The sequence below is a fragment of the Podarcis vaucheri genome, assembly GCF_965113315.1.
Source record: "Podarcis vaucheri genome assembly, chromosome: W".
Lineage (NCBI taxonomy): Eukaryota > Metazoa > Chordata > Lepidosauria > Squamata > Lacertidae > Podarcis > Podarcis vaucheri.
Window position 1 is genome coordinate 25,310,318 of NC_138757.1, and position 18,233 is coordinate 25,328,550.

Below are 18,233 nucleotides of genomic sequence, written 5' to 3' on the forward strand. Positions count from 1 at the left end.
TGCCATGCAGACTCGACCAACCAGCCTGTTCACAGAACTCAGCACTATTGCTGATTACCAGTCTGGACTGGTTTCCACTTGGGTATGCAAACCTCCAAGCCTTTGAGCCAGGCTCATACCCCACAAAGATCATTTTCTTGGACCTTGGTTCACCCTTCCTGCGTAGAGCCTTTGGAATAAGAACCCAGGCCTCACAACCAAACACACGGAGGTAATGCACCTTGGGCTTCTTACAGTGCAGCAGGAAATAGGGTGTGTTTCCTACACTTGAATTGTACACTCTGTTCTGTGTGAAAACAGCAAAGCGCCAGGCCTCAGCCCAAAAGCGCTGGGGTAGCCCTGCATCAAAAATAATTGCTGACACCGCTTCCTGCAAAAAACGATTTTTTCTCTCTGCAACCCCATTCTGTTGTGGACTATGAGGCGCGGTCAGCCTGTGGCTAATCCCCTTCTGTCTGAAGAAATTCTGCAAAGCAGACCCAGTGAACTCTGCCCCAGCATCACTTTGAAAACTCCTTATCTTGGTGGAGAAGGTCACCTCAACCTACAGTGATCCAATCCTTGATCAACCCAGCAGCCTCCCCCTTAGTTTTTTAACAAAAAACCCAAGCAGATTTCGAAAAATAATCGACAAGAAGAAGAGCGTATTTTGAACCCCCTAGCGACTCAACTGACAAATCTGCATGCACTAACTCAAAAGGTTCAGTGGTCTTCCTGTCTGACTTGGGATAAGAGCATGTGACAACTTTCGATTGCTTGCAAGCTCGGCAATCCAGGAATTTGTCACAACTCTTAAATTTGCATCCTTCTGTTAATTCTGGGGCCTTCTTAACATAATTCCAATTAGCATGACAAAATCTTCTATGCCAGAGATGAGCACAACCACTATGTGGCGCTATATTCACACATTGCACCCTTGCATCGTCAGTGGCATCCTCAGTAGCAATTGGCATCTCTACAATAAACAAGTTGTTCCTGCATTCCACTGTGTACAGCTCTTCGCCGTCTCTGGAAAAAGAACACGTTATCTGCAAAAGACACACAAAAATTGGCAGCAATTAAATCAGATACACTTAGCAGACAATTTGCTATCTCAGGTACAACATAGGCCTGAACCTCATGCTTGAGAAAGGAACAATAAAGCATTCCAGCCTCAGTCAGCGGTTTTCTGCTTCCATCAGCCAAGGTGACAAACATATTAGTTTTAACTTTCCTGCAGTTCCTCAAAAAGTCAGAAGATGGCACGAGAGTGTTCGTCGCTCCTGAGTCTATCACAACAGTGAGGGTGGCTTGTTGTTGACATTCCTCAAGAACTGCCATGGCAAAGCTCTCCCCCCGACCATCTTCCTGGCTGGGGCCTTCACAAATGTCCTGCACGGTTGCCATGGATACTGCTCCAGACGTTGCCATAGTTGCAGGACCTCTGCCGGTGTTCTCACGCTGCGCCATCTGATAACCGCCCGTTATCAGCTCCTTCTCCAGCTGCGCGACGTTGGAGCCTCTAGCAGGACAAAGCTTCTCACAGCCAGACTCCGGCTTTCGACGTAAACAGCTTTTGGAGACTTTTGGAGACAAAGGCTTCCCAGAGCTCTCACTGCTGGCATCTGCACCCCCACTCTTGGGAGCAGAACTTCTGCCTGCACCCCCTCTGAGTGCAGGGCTTCCAGAGAAACAGCCTGAGGAACAGCTTGCCACTGCTTTCCTCCCAGCTCTCAGCCTCTTTCCCAGCTCATCACACAGACGTGTTGAAGCATCCAAACAGCTTCCAGGAACAGAAATAGCAACAGAAGCAGAAGCAGTCCCTTCACCACCACCCCCCCACTGGGGGTACAAGGCTCCTCTCAGCCTTCAATAAGCTCACAAGGCTCTGGCCAGCCAAACCTGGGCTAACAAGGCTCACTGCCTTCTCAGGGCTCTTCTCAGCCGTTTCTGGGCTCCACACTTCAGCCCCCTCTCGGCTCCTGGCGACTACCCCGGCCTCACATGCCTCCTGTAGTGCCTGCCAAGCTTCTGAGGGCCCCTTCCCTTGAATGAGGGGCAGAAGAGAAGCCTCCACGCCTGCTTCTAAAATGCCCAGCACACGCTGCTCCATCTCCTGGACCACAACCATCTTTGCCTCAGCTTTTTCACTAGCTTCAGGCGATGGGGGGTGCACACACTGCCACAGCTGTTCCCCCAGCAACAGATATTCCATCTGAAAGGACCATTCAAGCCAATTTTGTCCAGTCAGTCTCTCAAAGGGAAAATTTCCTTGGGGCTGAGCAATCTTTTCCCCATCCCTTCTGTGGCTAGAGTACTTACTAATTCTTGCCAGCCAGGCGTCTGGAAAGACTTGGCTCCCCTTCTCCAGCGACCTCAGAAATGTCTTTGTAGTCATGGCAGGAGATCCAGCTGGCACAGCGTCTCCTTGCACTCCCTTCTCATCACGTAGCAACTAAAACGTTGGCTCCCATAACCTGTAGAACTTCTGCCTGTCCAGTGCGTTTCCCCTGCATACAAAACACTGCTTTGCTCTCAGTGCAATCTTCTGGGGGAAACTCCACCTAAGGCAGGAACAGCAGAGATGCAGCGGCGTTGCTGTCGTGAAGTAGAATAGGGAATGATATAGTCCAGAGACAAGAGTCTTCTATTCTAAGAAGCTTTATTTACAAGCAGAAGTAATTTACATTCCATCAGAGCTTAGTTCCATCGTGGCTTTCTCCTTTCGCTCTCGGAGAGAAGTGAAACTAAACACAGAGAACAAAGAACCTGTGACGTACAGTGCAGCATCGTATGGACGTTCCTCCCCCCAGGGCAGAACACAAAGGAGGTTAACCCTATAACCACCAAACTCTACATCCAGTGCCTTTCGCACGACGTTTGGTTTTATTATTTTATTTTATTTTATTTAGTTAATGACATTCGCACACTGGTCTATTGAATATACAGCCTTGAAGAAAAAGGAAATTGCAGGAGACTGATTGTTAAGAGTCTTTGCTGCCCAGCCCAACTGCCTTGAATGTACGAGGTATTGCAGCACCTCGGCCTTTTTAGAGGGGTTTTCTGGCCTAACATTCTTTATCTTATTTTGAAACTCCACAAAATCAGACCAGGCCTTTTTATACGATCTAAGCGTGGAAGGGGCTACCAACACCAATACTCCCTTCATGACGTCTCGTTCCCAAGGCTCCAAAGGTGCTCTGGGAATGGCTGTGGCGAATGCTGCACTTCTGGTGCTAACGAGCGAAAGCGATCCATCTGAAAACAAGATAGAGCATCTGCGAAGTCATTGTTAACCCCAGGTAGAAACTTAGTGGAGAAATAGATGTTTAGTTCTCGGCACAAAAGGACTAAGGACCGAAGCAGGTTTCCCACCTTAGGGGAGCGCGATGATTGTTTTGACAGGACATAGACGACCGCTTGGTTGTCTGCCCAAAAACGTATCCAGTGATTCCTAAACTCCTTGGCCCACAAGTGCACCGCAGCTACGATAAGGGGGGGGGGAATTATAGGAAGGCGAGGTCAAGCGTAATGGGCTTTCCCTGCCAGGCAGAGGGCCCCATGTCAGACTGTACCTGAAAGTCTGCACAAAATGTCAGGTTATCCTGCCATAAGGAAATGCCATTGTATTTGTCCAAAACCTTAAACTACACCTCCAGGTCAGACTTTACCACTTTAGAAAGGCGCACTCTGTGTTGAGGAGCCTGCAATCCTGCTGACAACTTTGCCCAATGCCCACAAAAGGGGGCGGCTGGGGGATACCACTCGGCAAGCGAAGTTGAGGTGACCCAGTAGCAATTGAATCTGTCTAAGGATGACCTTCCTGAGGGGAAGAAGCTGTAAGATTAATTACTTAAGTGCAGTTAACGTTTTCTTGGGTAAGCGGGGTGTCTGTACGATTGTGTCCAATTCTATGCCCAAATAAGTCATGGTTGTGACTGGGCCCTCTGTTTTGTCCACGGCCAGAGGTACACCAAGATCCTCAGCCAGGGAGGTGAAAGTCTCTAAAGAACAGCGCAATCTGGCCTATTACTTGCCACCAGAATAAAGTCACCAAGGTAGTGGACCACCCCCTAAGATCCAGTTTTAAAACGAAGGGCCCAGTCCAAAAATGCGCTAAACATGGATAAGTCGCAGAGACAGGTAGTTACTAAAGATGGCAGACTACCCAAAACCTTTTTTGAATTGACTGACAATATGGACTTGATTGACATTTGGAGAACCAGGAATCCCTTGGGTAGAAAGGGAACCTTCTTTTCTGAAGCCCAAAAGACATGGACAAGAATTGACCAAATCTGGATAACTAGAGGACTGGCACCCAAGATCAGGAAGGTAGAGATCTGCCCTAAGACGTGCTCCGACCATAATGCCGTGAAAATGGAGATGAAACTAACACCAACCGGTTCCTTCAGATGGAGGATGAATGACACCTTGTTTAGAGATCAAGAGGTGACCAAGAAGGCCCAAAAAACCCTGAGAGACTATTTTGAGATAAATTTGAATACCACCATGGAAAAAAGAGTAATATGGGACGCAAGTAAAGCAGTTATGAGGGGGTTTCTGATCCAACAGAACTCATTAAAGAAGAGAGCTCAAAACGAGAAAAAAGAAAAAATTCTGGAAAAAATAAAAGAGGGCAAGAAAAAACTGAGAGTGAAACCCAATTCACAAGAGATTCTGAGAGAAATAAAGCTACATCAAGTGCAATACATGAAGATGATGAATCAGGAAATTGAATGGAAAATTAAACAAATGAGACAAAGGATTTTGAATCGGCAAATAAATGTGGGAAACTGTTGGCTTGGCAGATGAAGAAAAGACAAAAACTTAACACCATTATTAATTTGGAAGTGGAAGGAAAAAACATTCAGAATCCAGTGGAAATTAGAAAATGCTTCCAGAGGTATTTTAAACAATTATATACACAAGGGCCCCAGAAAGAGTTTGATATAGACCAGTTCTTGAAAACAAATGGATTGCAAAAAATCTCCCAAGAAAATAAGATAATGTTGAACCATAAAATTACGGAACAGGACGTAGAAGGTGCCATTCAGAATATGCAGTTGGGAAAATCTCCAGGGCCGGACGGCTTAACCTCAAAATACTACAGAACTTTGAAGGACTGGATAATTCAACCACTAAAGGAGGTTTGCAATGAAATTTTGGAGGGGAAAAAAAGCGCCAGAGTCGTGGAAAGAAGCATATATTACACTTATACCGAAAACTGAGTCTGAAAAGACACAACTTAAGAACTACAGACCCATATCCCTGTTAAATGTGGATTACAAAATATTTGGTGACATTTTGGCCAAGAGGTTAAAAAAAGTATTAAAGGAAGAGATACATAAGGACCAAGCTGACTTTCTCCCAGGCAGACATTTGTCTGATAATACGAGGAATATAATTAACATTTTGGAGAAGTTGCAAGAGGACATTAATACTAAAGCAGTTTTAATTTTTGTGGATGCCGAGAAAGCCTTTGACAATATTTCTTGGAGTTTTATGAAGAAGAATCTACAGGGGATGGGGGTAGGTCAAGGCTTTGGAAACGGTATAAGTGCAATCTATTCAGAACAAAAGGCTAAATTAATTGTTAATAATGTGGTGACAGAGGAATTCAAGATAGAAAAAGGGACATGACAAGGTTGCCCAATCTCCCCATTGCTTTTTATATCGGCCCTGGAGGTCCTGCTGAATATGATTAGAAGGGACCAATTGGTTAAAGGTATACAAGTCAGAGCTAAACAGTACAAATTGAGAGCATTTGCAGATGACTTAGTATTGACATTACAGGAGCCAGAATCCAGCACTAAAAGAGTATTAGAATTGATCCAAGAGTTTGGTCACGTGGCAGGATTTAAGTTGAATAAGTTAAAAATTAAAGTCCTTGAGAAAAACTTAACAACGACTGAAAGAAAGAGAGGTTTCAGAATGAGACAGGTTTAACGGTGGTTAAGAAGGTGAAATATTTGGGGATAAATATGACAGCTAAAAATGGGAACTTATTTAAGGACAATTATGAAAAATGTTGGTCAGAAGTTAAAAAGGATCTAGAAATATGGTCAAATTTGAAGCTTTCCTTGCTGGGCCGAATTGCTGTTATAAAGATGAATGTATTGCCAAGAATGCTGTTTCTGTTCCAATCGTTACAAATTTTAGATAAAATGGACTGTTTCAAGAAGTGGCAGAGAGACATTTCTAAATTCGTCTGGCAGGGCAAGAAGCCCTGAATAAAATTTAAAATATTAACTGATGCAAAAGAAAGAGGGGGATTTGCCCTGCCAGACCTTAAACTTTACTATGAATCAGCAGCTTTTTGCTGGTTGAAGGATTGGCTGCTTCTTGAAAACACAGACATTTTGGACTTAGAAGGTTTCAACAATGTTTTTGGGTGGCATGCATATTTGTGGTACGACAAGGTTAAAGCACATAAGGCATTTAAAAACCATATTGTCAGGAAAGCACTGTTTAATGTCTGGATAAGATATAAAGACTTACTTGAAAATAAAACCCCAAGATGGTTGTCACCGATGGAGGCAAAAGCTCAGAAAAGGCTCAATATGGAGGCCAAGTGGCCAAAATATTGGGAGATCTTGGAGCAAGAAGGAGATAAATTGAAATTGCAGAGTTTTGAGAAATTAAAAGATAGAGTGCGATATTGGCTTCATTATTATCAAATAAGAGAGGTATATAATTTGGACAAAAAAATTGGCTTCCAGGTGGAAAAATCAAAGTTGGAAACAGAATTGCTAGATCCCAATACAAAGATACTTTCAAGAATGTATAACTTGCTGTTAAAATGGAACACTCAGGATGAAACGGTTAAATCTGCCATGATTAAATGGGCACAGGATGTTGGACATAACATTATGTTTGCTGACTGGGAACAGTTGTGGACCACAGGTATGAAATTTACGACATGTAATGCCTTAAGAGAGAATATTATGAAAATGATATATAGGTGGTACATGACACCAGTCAAGCTTGCAAAAATCTATCATTTGCCCGATAATAAATGTTGGAAATGTAATGAGACTGAAGGTACATTTTTTCACCTTTGGTGGACGTGCCCAAAGATTAAGGCTTTCTGGGAGATGATCTATAATGAAATGAAAAAGGTATTTAAATATACCTTTCTGAAGAAACCAGAGGCCTTCCTCCTGGGCATAGTCGGCCAATTGGTGCCAAAGGATAGAACCTTTTTTATGTATGCAACAACAGCAGCAAGAATACTGATTGCAAAGTATTGGAAGACACAGGATTTACCCACACTGGAAGAATGGCAGATGAAAGTGATGGACTACATGGAATTGGCAGAAATGACCGGCAGAATCCGTGACCAGGGAGAAGAGTCGGTGGAAGAAGACTGGAAGAAATTTAAAGACTACTTGCAGAAATACTGTAAAATTAAGGAATGTTAAAATGATGTCGGATGGAAAATAAGTGGTATTGGTAAAAAGATTATCAAGAATATGTAAATATGGATTGACAATGGTTATAAACACATGGTTATAATAGGTTAAGATACTGAGTAAAGATAAATGACAGAGGGTAAGGATTTGCTGAATTAAATATCTGAACTGGAATACAAAAAGGGAGGTGTGAAGAGGTCAGGAAACTAGTAAATGAAGTATAAGATATGAAATTATTGAGCTTTTTCTTTTCTTTTTTTCTTTTTGTTAACTGTTTTCTATTTTGTATTTTTCATGTGTTCTGTTTTTGTACTTTTGTACTTTTGTAGTTTTTTTTCTTTTTTAAGGTTATTCTTTGTTCTTATTTGTTAAGTCTAAACTTTGAAACTTTTTAATGTTTGTAAAATCTCAATAAATATTTGTCAGGGGTTCAGGAGCAGAGGCGAGGGCAAGGGAGGAAACAGAGAGCGAGGGGGAGGAGGCAGAAGAAAAGATGAGTGATGACGACGACCCGAGATCTCCGAGTCTTTCCAGTGAATCAGAAGATTCACAAAAAGGAGCACCAGTGGCCAGGGCAAGGGGGGAGCCTAGGGGGACACCCCAGGAAGATAGAGCCAGAGGGGACTCAGCGGGGAGCAGTTGGAAATCGGGACCAGCGTCACCGCCAGAGAGCAGGGATGAGGAAGGGCGCCAGGGATCAAGCGCTGGCAGCTCACAACAGGAGGGAGGGCACGAGTCAGGAGTGGCCACACCTCCATCGGGGAGCGAAGAGACGGTTAGACGGAAAGTGGAAGGTTGGGCGCGCGCGCCAAGTTCAAATGCACAGGAAGGTGGCGCAGCAGGCAGCCCGGAAAGGGAGCCAGGTCCTAAAGCCCGGCGCAAGGAGACAGAAGGGTCCGGGGGGTCAGCGTCAGAAGAATCCCGGAAGGAAGAGACCCCGGGGGGCAGAGGGACCCAGAGGAGAACTGTCAGGCGGAAAAGGTGGAGCAGGGCTAGGATATTAAGTTGGTGCACAAGGGGCGGAGACTCAGACGGAGCTTCGCCGATCTAAGCATAAGACGTAGAGTTGCGCGCAGCAGCTTGAGAATGGAGACTGTAACTCAATAAAGACTTTTATTTAATGATCGCTGGCTGGCGTGATCCTCTGTGAGCTAGGATCTGGAAGCAACCCTGACAGTAAGCTCCGTCTCTTTTAAATTGTGGGCATCCACGGCCTCGCGGAGAGGAGAGAAAGCGGGTGCCTACTAGCGAGCTCACGAACGGCAGACAATATGACGGCCGAACAGCAAATAGCGGAACTGAGAGAAGCAGTGTCACGACTGAATGCCGAGGCGCTGGCATCCAGGAAGAGAGAGGAGGACGCAGCTGCCGCCTACAGGGATCTCCAGGTCAGGTTGGACGTGCTTACGAAGCAAGGGCAACAGACACCCAAACCAGAGGGGATTGGGTTGGGGAGACGAACAGGCAGTCTGGTCTCTCACTTCGATGGGAATTTGCAACAGTACCCCAACTTTAGAGCAGACGTAATGTGTGCACTGCAACTACTGCACAAAGACTTTAGAGATGAACAAGAGAAAGTGGGGTTCATCATGTCCCATTTGCATGGAGACGCAAAAGCATGGCTGCGCAATTTGTGGAGAGATAAGGATCCTGCACTCCAAAATGCGGACGCCTTTATTAAAGCGATGGATGGGTGTTTTTTATCAAGCATTGACGTGGATCTTGCCCGGAAGGAGGTGCATGGACTAAGGCAAGGGAGGGCCAGCGTAAGGCAGTACCATGCCCGCTTTTTCGCTTTGGTCAGTGCCCTGGAATGGGACAGAGATTCGGCTCCTGTCAGAGACCTTTTTTGGGAGGGCTTGCACAGCTCGGTTAAAGATGAGATTGCGAGGGGGGAGAGACCCCGGACCACGCAGGAGATCGTTCAGAGGGCGCTGGCGGTGGGGGTGCGGCTGGAAGAACGTCCGTGGAGCAGGGAAGAAGGGCGCAGCGGGCGCGAACCAGCCAGGGGCTCCTCCTTCCTTCCCAGAGAAGCAGCGCGTGCGCAATCCACGCCTCCAACAGGGGGAGGGGTGGAACCGATGGAGGTTGGGAGTGCAAGGGCTCAGTCAGCAGCCAGAGCCCTAGCACCGGCAGCAGTGAAAGCGAAGCCTCCTAGAGGGAACAGGAAGTGTTATATCTGCGAGGATCCAGGGCATATGGCGAAAGAGTGTCCCCGGAGGCTCCACAAGCACACTGCAGCTTCGGCAATGGTGACTGCAGCAACGCAGCAAGGAGAACCACAGCAGGGAAACGACGATGTCTGGCTGGAGGAAGAGGCACTGGGGCCCAGCCAGACGTGTCAGTGAAGCAGTCCCCAGAGATTTTACCGCCCATGGACCCCCTCCCGCCCAAGCCAGTAGTGAGGCTCACCGCATCGCTCCAGCTACCCAATGGAATCACCATGGACGTGCCAATCACCGTCGACTCCGGTAGCAATGCAGACTTCATAGGGCAGGACTTTGTCGACCGGCACGCTGTACAGTTGCTGCCTGCCACGCTGCCCCTGCAGGTCGTCACGGTGGATGGCAGGGAGCTGTTAGGGGGGCAAGTGGTGAAGCAGACGCCACCTATGGTGCTGCGGCTTGGAAATCACAGGGAAATCATCAGCTTCAACGTCACTCAACTCTCGGACACGCCTATTGTATTGGGCATGAGTTGGCTGGACAAGCACAGCCCGACGCTGGCTTGGTACCAGAGGCAGCTGACCTTCGGCTCTTCCTTTTGTGCTGAACACTGCATCATGCCCCGGCAGGAAGGGGAGCAAGAGGAGTCACAGCTGTTGCTAGGCACGCTGCAAGCGATTCCCCACAAGTACGCAGAATTTTTGGAGGTTTTCTGCGAGAAGGAGGCAGACAGGCTACCCCCCCACAGACCATATGACTGCAAGATTGACCTGCTGCCGGGGGCGGCGCTGCCCAAAGGGAAGCTGTATTCCATGTCTGAGGACGAACTGCAGGAACTCAAAGAGTTCATAGATCATAATTTGGAGCGCGGTTTCATCCGAGAGTCCAGGGCAGCGGGGGGCAGTCCGGTATTCTTTGTTAAGAAGCGAGACACGCCCCAAAAAAGACTCGTGGTGGACTACCGCATTTTGAACAGTGTGACCAAGCCATCGGACTTCCCCATGCCCCGAATCGACGACCTACTCGCAAAAGTACGCAAGGGCAGCGTGTTCACCAAGTTGGACCTGCGAGGGGCGTACAACCTCATTCGCATGCGGGAAGGAGATGAGTGGAAGACAGCCATGTTCACGCCACTGGGCACCTACGAATATAGAGTTATGCCTTTTGGATTGCAAAATGGCTCCCACGTTTTTCAAGCTTTCATGCATCACGTGTTGGCGGGGCTCCTCTACAAAACGTGCGTCTGTTTCTTGGATGACATCCTGATCTTTTCGGAATCGCAGCAGGAGCATGACAGACACGTCAGGGAAGTGCTGAGCAGGCTACAGCAACATAGGCTCTACGCCAAGCTGGAGAAGTGCCAATTCGACGTAACGGAGGTGGATTTCCTGGGCTACAAGTTGTCTGACAAGGGGCTCGCCATGGACAGCGCCAAGGTTCGAGCGGTGTTGGATTGGAAAAGCCCACGCAACCGGAAGGAGGTCCAACGATTTGTCGGCTTCGCGAATTTCTATCGCAAGTTCATCAAAGGCTTCGCTATGCAGACAGCGGCCATCACGGACACGCTTAGCTCCAAGAAAAAGAAGTTCATCTGGACGGAGCAGGCGGAGCGGTCCTTTCAGGCACTCAAACGGCTCTTCGCGTCGGAAGAGCAGCTGCTGCATGTCGACCCCAGCAGGCCAATGAGGGTCGAGACAGACGCCTCGGACAGAGCCGTGGGAGCTGTCCTGCTGCAGAGAGACCCGCAGGGGGTTTGGCGGCCGGGGGCGTTTTACTCCAGGAAGCTCAGCAAGTCCGAACAGAACTACACTATCTGGGACAGGGAGTTGCTGGCCATTCATGCAGCATTCAAAGCGTGGAGGCACTTCCTGATCGGCGCCAAGCACACGGTGCAGGTCTGCACGGACCACAAGAATCTGGAGCACTGGCGCACGGCACAGTTCCTGAACCAGAGGCAGATACGTTGGGCTGAGTTCTTTGCGAACTTCGACTTCCGAATAGAGTATGTCCCGGGGGACACCAACATCATGGCGGACGCGCTCTCCCGTAAGCCACAGTATCTGGAGGACGCCACGCCAGCGGCCGCCATGCACATCTTCGCACCAACAGTGTGGGCGTGCGCTGCGGCGACAGTGGACCTGGAGGCGGTGCGACGAGCGTTGCAGAATGACTCCTTCGCGCAAGCAAAGATGGCAGAGATGCAAAGGGGCACGGCGGCGACCGATGGGTTCCAGCTGAGAGATGGATTGCTCATCCGTAAAGGGGCCATCTACGTGCCGGGAGACGAACTTCGCGCCAAGGTACTGCATCAGCTGCACGACGCGCCCACTGCCGGGCACTTTGGCAAGGAGAAGACGGTGGAATTAGTCGCCAGGGATTTCTGGTGGCCCGGAATGAGAGGGGAGGTCGCGGACTACGTGGCGAGGTGCGACACCTGCCAGAGGGCCAAACCAGTGCACAGACCGCCGGCCGGACTGTTGGAACCGCTGCAAACTCCGGTCGAACCATGGGAGAGAGTCGCCCTGGATTTCGTCACGGATCTGCCCAGCTCGAGGGGCAAGACGGCTGTGCTGGTGGTGGTGGACTTGTTCTCCAAGATGGCACATTTCATCCCGTGTGCAAAGGTGGCCACGGCGGAACAAACCGCCAAACTGTTCATAGACCACGTGTTCAAGGTTCACGGTCTGCCACGGTCTATTCTGTCCGACCGCGGGCGGCAGTACATCTCGAATTTCTGGCAGAAGCTGATGGGCTTCCTAAACGTCAAGATCAACCTGGCGTCGGCGAGACACCCGCAGACCAACGGGCAAGCGGAGCGGGTCAATGCCATCATGCAGCAGTACCTGAGATGCTATGCGAATCAACAGCCTGCGACGTGGGTGGATTACCTGCCGCTCGCCGAGTTCGCCTACAACAACACGAAGCACGTGTCCACGGGGGTCACGCCGTTCTTCGCCAACAACGGGAGGCACCCCAGAACCTTCCCGGGACTGGAAAGAATGGTGGAGGGGGAGCCGCAGACAGCAGATGCGTTCGCGTCGGAGTTGCAGGAGGTCCACGATCAGCTGCGGCGGCACCTGGAGCTGGCCAAACACGCATACAAGGTGCAGGCAGACAAACACAGAAGGGTTGGCGAAGAGATCCATGTGGGAGACTGGGTCTGGTTAGCAGCCCACGCAGTGCCGGCCAGGTCGTTGGCCAAGAAGAAACTAGGGCATAAGCAACTGGGGCCCTACCAAGTCGAAGAGCAGGTCAACCCGGTGGCTTTCAGGCTGGTGCTTCCGGAGGGTTCCAGGATGCATCCGGTGTTCCACAGATCGGTGCTCACTCCCTACAAGGCACCGCACAGGTTTCAGGAACCAGGAACGGCGCCGAGTCCGCTCCGAGAGGGAACCGGGCAACGGGGAGTGGCACAGGAGGTGCGCATCAACGAAGTCACGGAGATTTTGGACTCCAGATGGGGGGAAGAGGGGGTGGAATACCTTCTCGCTAAGGAGGGCACCCCGGCCAGTGCCAACAGCTGGGTGCCGGGCTACGCTTTAGACGAACCTCTGCTCAAGGAAGAGTTTCATGCCCTCTTCCCACATAGGCCAATGCCAGCGGACTTTTTCGACGACTGGCTTTTCACGCCCACGCTTTCAGCCAGCACGTTCCGGGGGTTCGACTCGGATGAGGACCCGACACGAGACGCCAGTTCCCCGGAGGGGTCGCCCTCGGGATCTGCTTCAGAACCCTCGTATTGGTGGGATGATCGACCAGAGGAGCAGTGGCGCAGGAAGTGGCTGGAGGGTCCAGGACGGGCAACGCCTCCAGAAGGAAGCGAGGGAGAGACGGACATGGACGTTTTCGGGGACGACCAGGGTTTCGAGCACGGCGGCACAGAGATGGAAGCAGAGGTGACCGTCGTCGACGAGAGCAGAGAGGAAGAACCGGAAGACTTCAGATGGAGGCCCGCCACGGGAAGCGAACTGTACCCGACATTCGTCCCCTTGACACGGCAGCACCCAGCTCCCGCACCGGAAGGCGGGGAGGGGGGAAGAGGGGGCTTCGAGGGGGGGATGGATGTCAGGGGTTCAGGAGCAGAGGCGAGGGCAAGGGAGGAAACAGAGAGCGAGGGGGAGGAGGCAGAAGAAAAGATGAGTGATGACGACGACCCGAGATCTCCGAGTCTTTCCAGTGAATCAGAAGATTCACAAAAAGGAGCACCAGTGGCCAGGGCAAGGGGGGAGACTAGGGGGACACCCCAGGAAGATAGAGCCAGAGGGGACTCAGAGGGGAGCAGTTGGAAATCGGGACCAGCGTCACCGCCAGAGAGCAGGGATGAGGAAGGGCGCCAGGGATCAAGCGCTGGCAGCTCACAACAGGAGGGAGGGCACGAGTCAGGAGTGGCCACACCTCCATCGGGGAGCGAAGAGACGGTTAGACGGAAAGTGGAAGGTTGGGCGCGCGCGCCAAGTTCAAATGCACAGGAAGGTGGCGCAGCAGGCAGCCCGGAAAGGGAGCCAGGTCCTAAAGCCCGGCGCAAGGAGACAGAAGGGTCCGGGGGGTCAGCGTCAGAAGAATCCCGGAAGGAAGAGACCCCGGGGGGCAGAGGGACCCAGAGGAGAACTGTCAGGCGGAAAAGGTGGAGCAGGGCTAGGATATTAAGTTGGTGCACAAGGGGCGGAGACTCAGACGGAGCTTCGCCGATCTAAGCATAAGACGTAGAGTTGCGCGCAGCAGCTTGAGAATGGAGACTGTAACTCAATAAAGACTTTTATTTAATGATCGCTGGCTCGCGTGATCCTCTGTGAGCTAGGATCTGGAAGCAACCCTGACAATATTATTTAAAAAAAACAAAAATGCGCTAAAGGACTCAAATGTAGCACATGCTACCGAGCACCCCGTGGGCATGGCTTTATCTATGAAACATGCCCCCTCAAATCTATTTTTTTAATATTATTATTATTATTATTATTTAGGTAATGGGATAGGAGGTTCCTTGAAGGGTCCCGCTTGTTGGGATTTTAGTATCTCACCAACTGCAAGGAGCAGCTACTGTGTTGACATCATGTGATGTCTCTGAGCATGAGATAGGAAGTCTCAGCCAGTTCTCATGTAACCGGAGAGTTACTTAGAGTTACTTTCGCTTCTGAGTCGAAGCATGAGTCGAGTCGGAGACTCTTGTGTTATGCTGCTCAGGAGAGCAGTCATGCCTGTACAGTCTTAATAAAGTAGTGAGTAGACTACGGACTGTCTCTTTCTTCTGTGATGAGATGCCAGAAGGAGGCGAGTGTGCTCCTCTCAGGAGGGAGGGGTTGCTTATCACCGGTCTCTCTGGACTGAGGGTGGATTCCAGCCAGAGAGTGACCACTGGAGAGAAGCCCTGGTGTCTTGGGAAGTTGTGACCCTTCCCAGGGGGGGGGGGCGTTTTCCCAACACCGCTACCCTCCCAGCTAGGATTACTTTTTTTTTTTTAGTATCCGGCCTTTCCTTAACTGATGTTTGGTTCGGGGGGTCCCCTGAGTTAGGTGGGAATGAAATAGGGATTCTAAAACTGAGGGTAAAACCCTTCCCAAAGGTACCTTGCTGCTTGTTTGTTTGGGTATAAGTCAAGAAGGGATTTTAGAGGTTGCAGCTTAACTGGTGAGAAGGCCAGAACAATGTTCGCATTAATATCGGTTTCCGGCCGCACCCTGGGAGGGTCTGGGGGCCCCCCCTTGTTCCCTAATGGAAGTGCCCCCCTGCCGCCCCGAAAGGGCTGTTTTCCTTTGAAACATGACGTAGCTGGGTGGTTACCCAGGCACTTCTCACATTTTTGAAGGTACTTACACTTTGGCCTCATATAAACCCCCTGTAAACTCCCAGCACTGCCTTCTGTGTCTTGACTCAACCTTTCCGAACTTAAAGTGTTCATGCGGTTTCTTCTCCACGTAGGGACCCACGTGTTCCATCCAGTAATTCTGGTCCCTCGGGTCCCAGCGGGTGGTGAGCAGCAAGGAAGCATTTCTGAATCGTCCTCGGTATCAGAAGGCTTACTTTACTTACTCTTCTTTGATGAATGTTTCTTCCTAGCCTTCCTCTTTCCCCCTTGCCCATAACTGGTAACCAGGATTGAGGCAACAGCCGCTGGCGTTTCCTGTTGTACCTGTACCTCCTCATCGTAAGATGATCCTGATGCGTCCACCGTGGGTGTAGATTGAGTTTGCGGCTCCTGTAATATACTAGGAACATCTGCAACCAGCTGTGAAGCAGAACAATTATTCCGGCCAGAAGTTGTCTTGCCACCCCCGGAACCGAGCATGGACTTTTTGGAACGCGTAGACTGTGAACGTGTGAGGGGGCAGTTATCTGTGCTGTTGCCAGGTTGCGCAGCATTGAAACAAGATGCTGAAATGACGGGGCGCTCCTGGTTGCTGGGGAGGGTGTCTAGAATGTAATCCTGGGTGCTAGCTACTGTTGTAGAGGCCCCCACGACCATTAGCCTGAACTGTTGATAGAAACTTTCAAATGCTGAGAATAAACTGAGCTAAAGCCTGAGGGTTGCATGGCTTAGCCAGGATTTGCGACCCTCCCTGTGTTCCGGACTCACCGTTATTGGGAGACGGGGCCTGTTGATTTCCCCTGAGCCTTTTGTGAGTGCGAAGACTAAGAGTGCGTGTGAGGGCGACTACCCGTGCTGCTGCCAGGGTGTGCAACACTTAAACAGGAAGCTGATGTACTTGGGAGCTCCTGATTGCTAGGTAGTGTGTCTGGAATGCAATCCTGAGTGCCTACCATTGTCACCGAGGACCCTGCGACCCCTGGCCTGCATTGTAGATAGAATGTTTCAGAAGCGGAAAAGAATTGGGCAAAGGCCTGGGGGTTGCAAGGCATGACAGGAGTTTGCGACCCGCCCTGCGCATCAGGCCCGCTTCCATTGGTAAAGGGTGCTTGTGGGTTACCCCTGTTAGCCATGTCACCACAGCAATTAATTGCCCTGCCACTCAAATCAGTTAATGCTCTAGCAGTACGCTATAGCTCAGTATTTACCACACCAACCTTAAAACAGCACCGGCTCTAATGGTGTTCCTAGCTCAGTATTGTCTACACTACCCAACAACAGTTCTAAATGCCCAATTTTGCTGGGGTTCCTACTGCGCAACTCTCACTCAAACTGCAACAAGATATATCTATGAGACACAAGTGCTTTTCTGCCTTAAAAAGGTATAAGGATTTTATGAGCCATGAGCTGAGGGATAACACTTTAAATTTTTCAGCCACCAAGCCCCATAATTAAATCAGCTGAGCACGCTATGAGTAAAGCACTAACAGCAGCACTTTAAAGCTTCAATTAACTTGCTGCAAATAATAAAGGCTTGAGCCAGCGTGACAGGCCAGCCCCGACAGGTGGCTAACTAGGTAGGCAACTTTCTGGGCATCGTTAGCAAACTGAGCTGATTCCAGCTCCAAAAAATATCTCATCTCAGTCTTAAAGTCCAAGTAGCTCCCCGGATCGCCGTTAAACTTCTCCACCCATGCAGCTCTGCCCTTCCTCCCCAATAGCCCACCTGCGGCACCACTCTGTGCAGCTCTGGCTTCCTCCAGACACGACTGCAGGTCCGAGGCCCGGGCTTCCAATCCGGCATTGCGCTTACGTAGTTCGAAAAGTTCCTTCTCCATTTCTGCTTTTACTTCCTTTCACTAGCTTTCAGCAGGCGAGACGACTCATGCTGAAAGGATTTATGAGCTGAGAAGCTAGCTAAGATAAAGCTCCGGGCACGTCGCCATCTCTGTATAAGATTTACTGCTCAGCTTCAAAGCATTTTACAAGAGTTCAAAAACATACATCCTTCTCCTACGAGCCAGATGAGTCGTCTGGCGTCTTTTTGTGACGTCTCCAGCAGACCCATCGCCGAAGTTCACGCCTCCTCTTTCCTCTGCTCTGTGAGTGGCTGGGCCCTGGCATCTGCTCCCCCCTCCCAGCTTCCTCCTCTGACGTGGAAGAAAAACTACTGATTACCGACTTGGGCTCTCTATACTTGTCTCCCTCCCCCGTCAGTTCTCTGGCAGCCTCCAATTTCCTGACACAGCGCTCCCTGACTTTTCTTACTATCCCAGCACTGGACACTTTAACTTCGCCCCTCTAGGCAGGTTATGCTGTACAAGTAATTTTTTAAAATTTTATTTTATTTATATATATATATAATCCCCTCTGGTAGTCAGGTAATTCTATAGCCTCTCCGGCTTTGGCCAGAATGTCCGCCTTTTCAGCTTCGTTAAAAGGGGCGTTTAAAAGGACGTGGACATCTGGCCAAGTGGGCTTGTGGGTGGAAAAGATAGCGCTGACTTGGCGGTGGCATTTATCCGGATCGTCCCTCAGAGAAGGCATTTGATTTGACCAGGTTACTAGGTCGGCCGTATAGAAGGGTTGGTGCGTATAAACCATCCGGGGAGGTCCATTGGGTTGGAGAGGCGGAATCGGCAGGGCCCTTAGGGGCATCTGGACCGCTGTAGGACTCGCTTGGCTAGAGGTCCCTGGGGTTTCTTCGGGTTTTTCTATAGGGTCCTCTGCAGGACGACGGTGTCCTGAGACGTGGTTTTTCTTAGTTCTAGCTTGTAATCGTGTAAGTCTCTGATTCTTGCCCCCCCCCGTGCCCCTTCATCCCCTGTTTCCTCGTCGCTATCTGAGCTAGGGGCGGGTGGTGTCGGCTCTCTA

General features: G+C 49.9%; 1 long non-coding RNA gene across 1 annotated transcript; it reads right to left on the bottom strand.

The window, feature by feature from the left end:
• Positions 1–2,624: 2,624 nt before the first annotated feature.
• Positions 2,625–17,353, bottom strand: LOC309523361. Its single transcript, XR_014215329.1, has 3 exons — positions 17,086–17,353; positions 15,368–15,749; positions 2,625–3,237 (listed from the first exon to the last, which is right to left on the bottom strand). It is a non-coding gene; the product is annotated as an uncharacterized lncRNA (long non-coding RNA).
• Between the last annotated feature and the right edge of the window lie 880 nt (positions 17,354–18,233).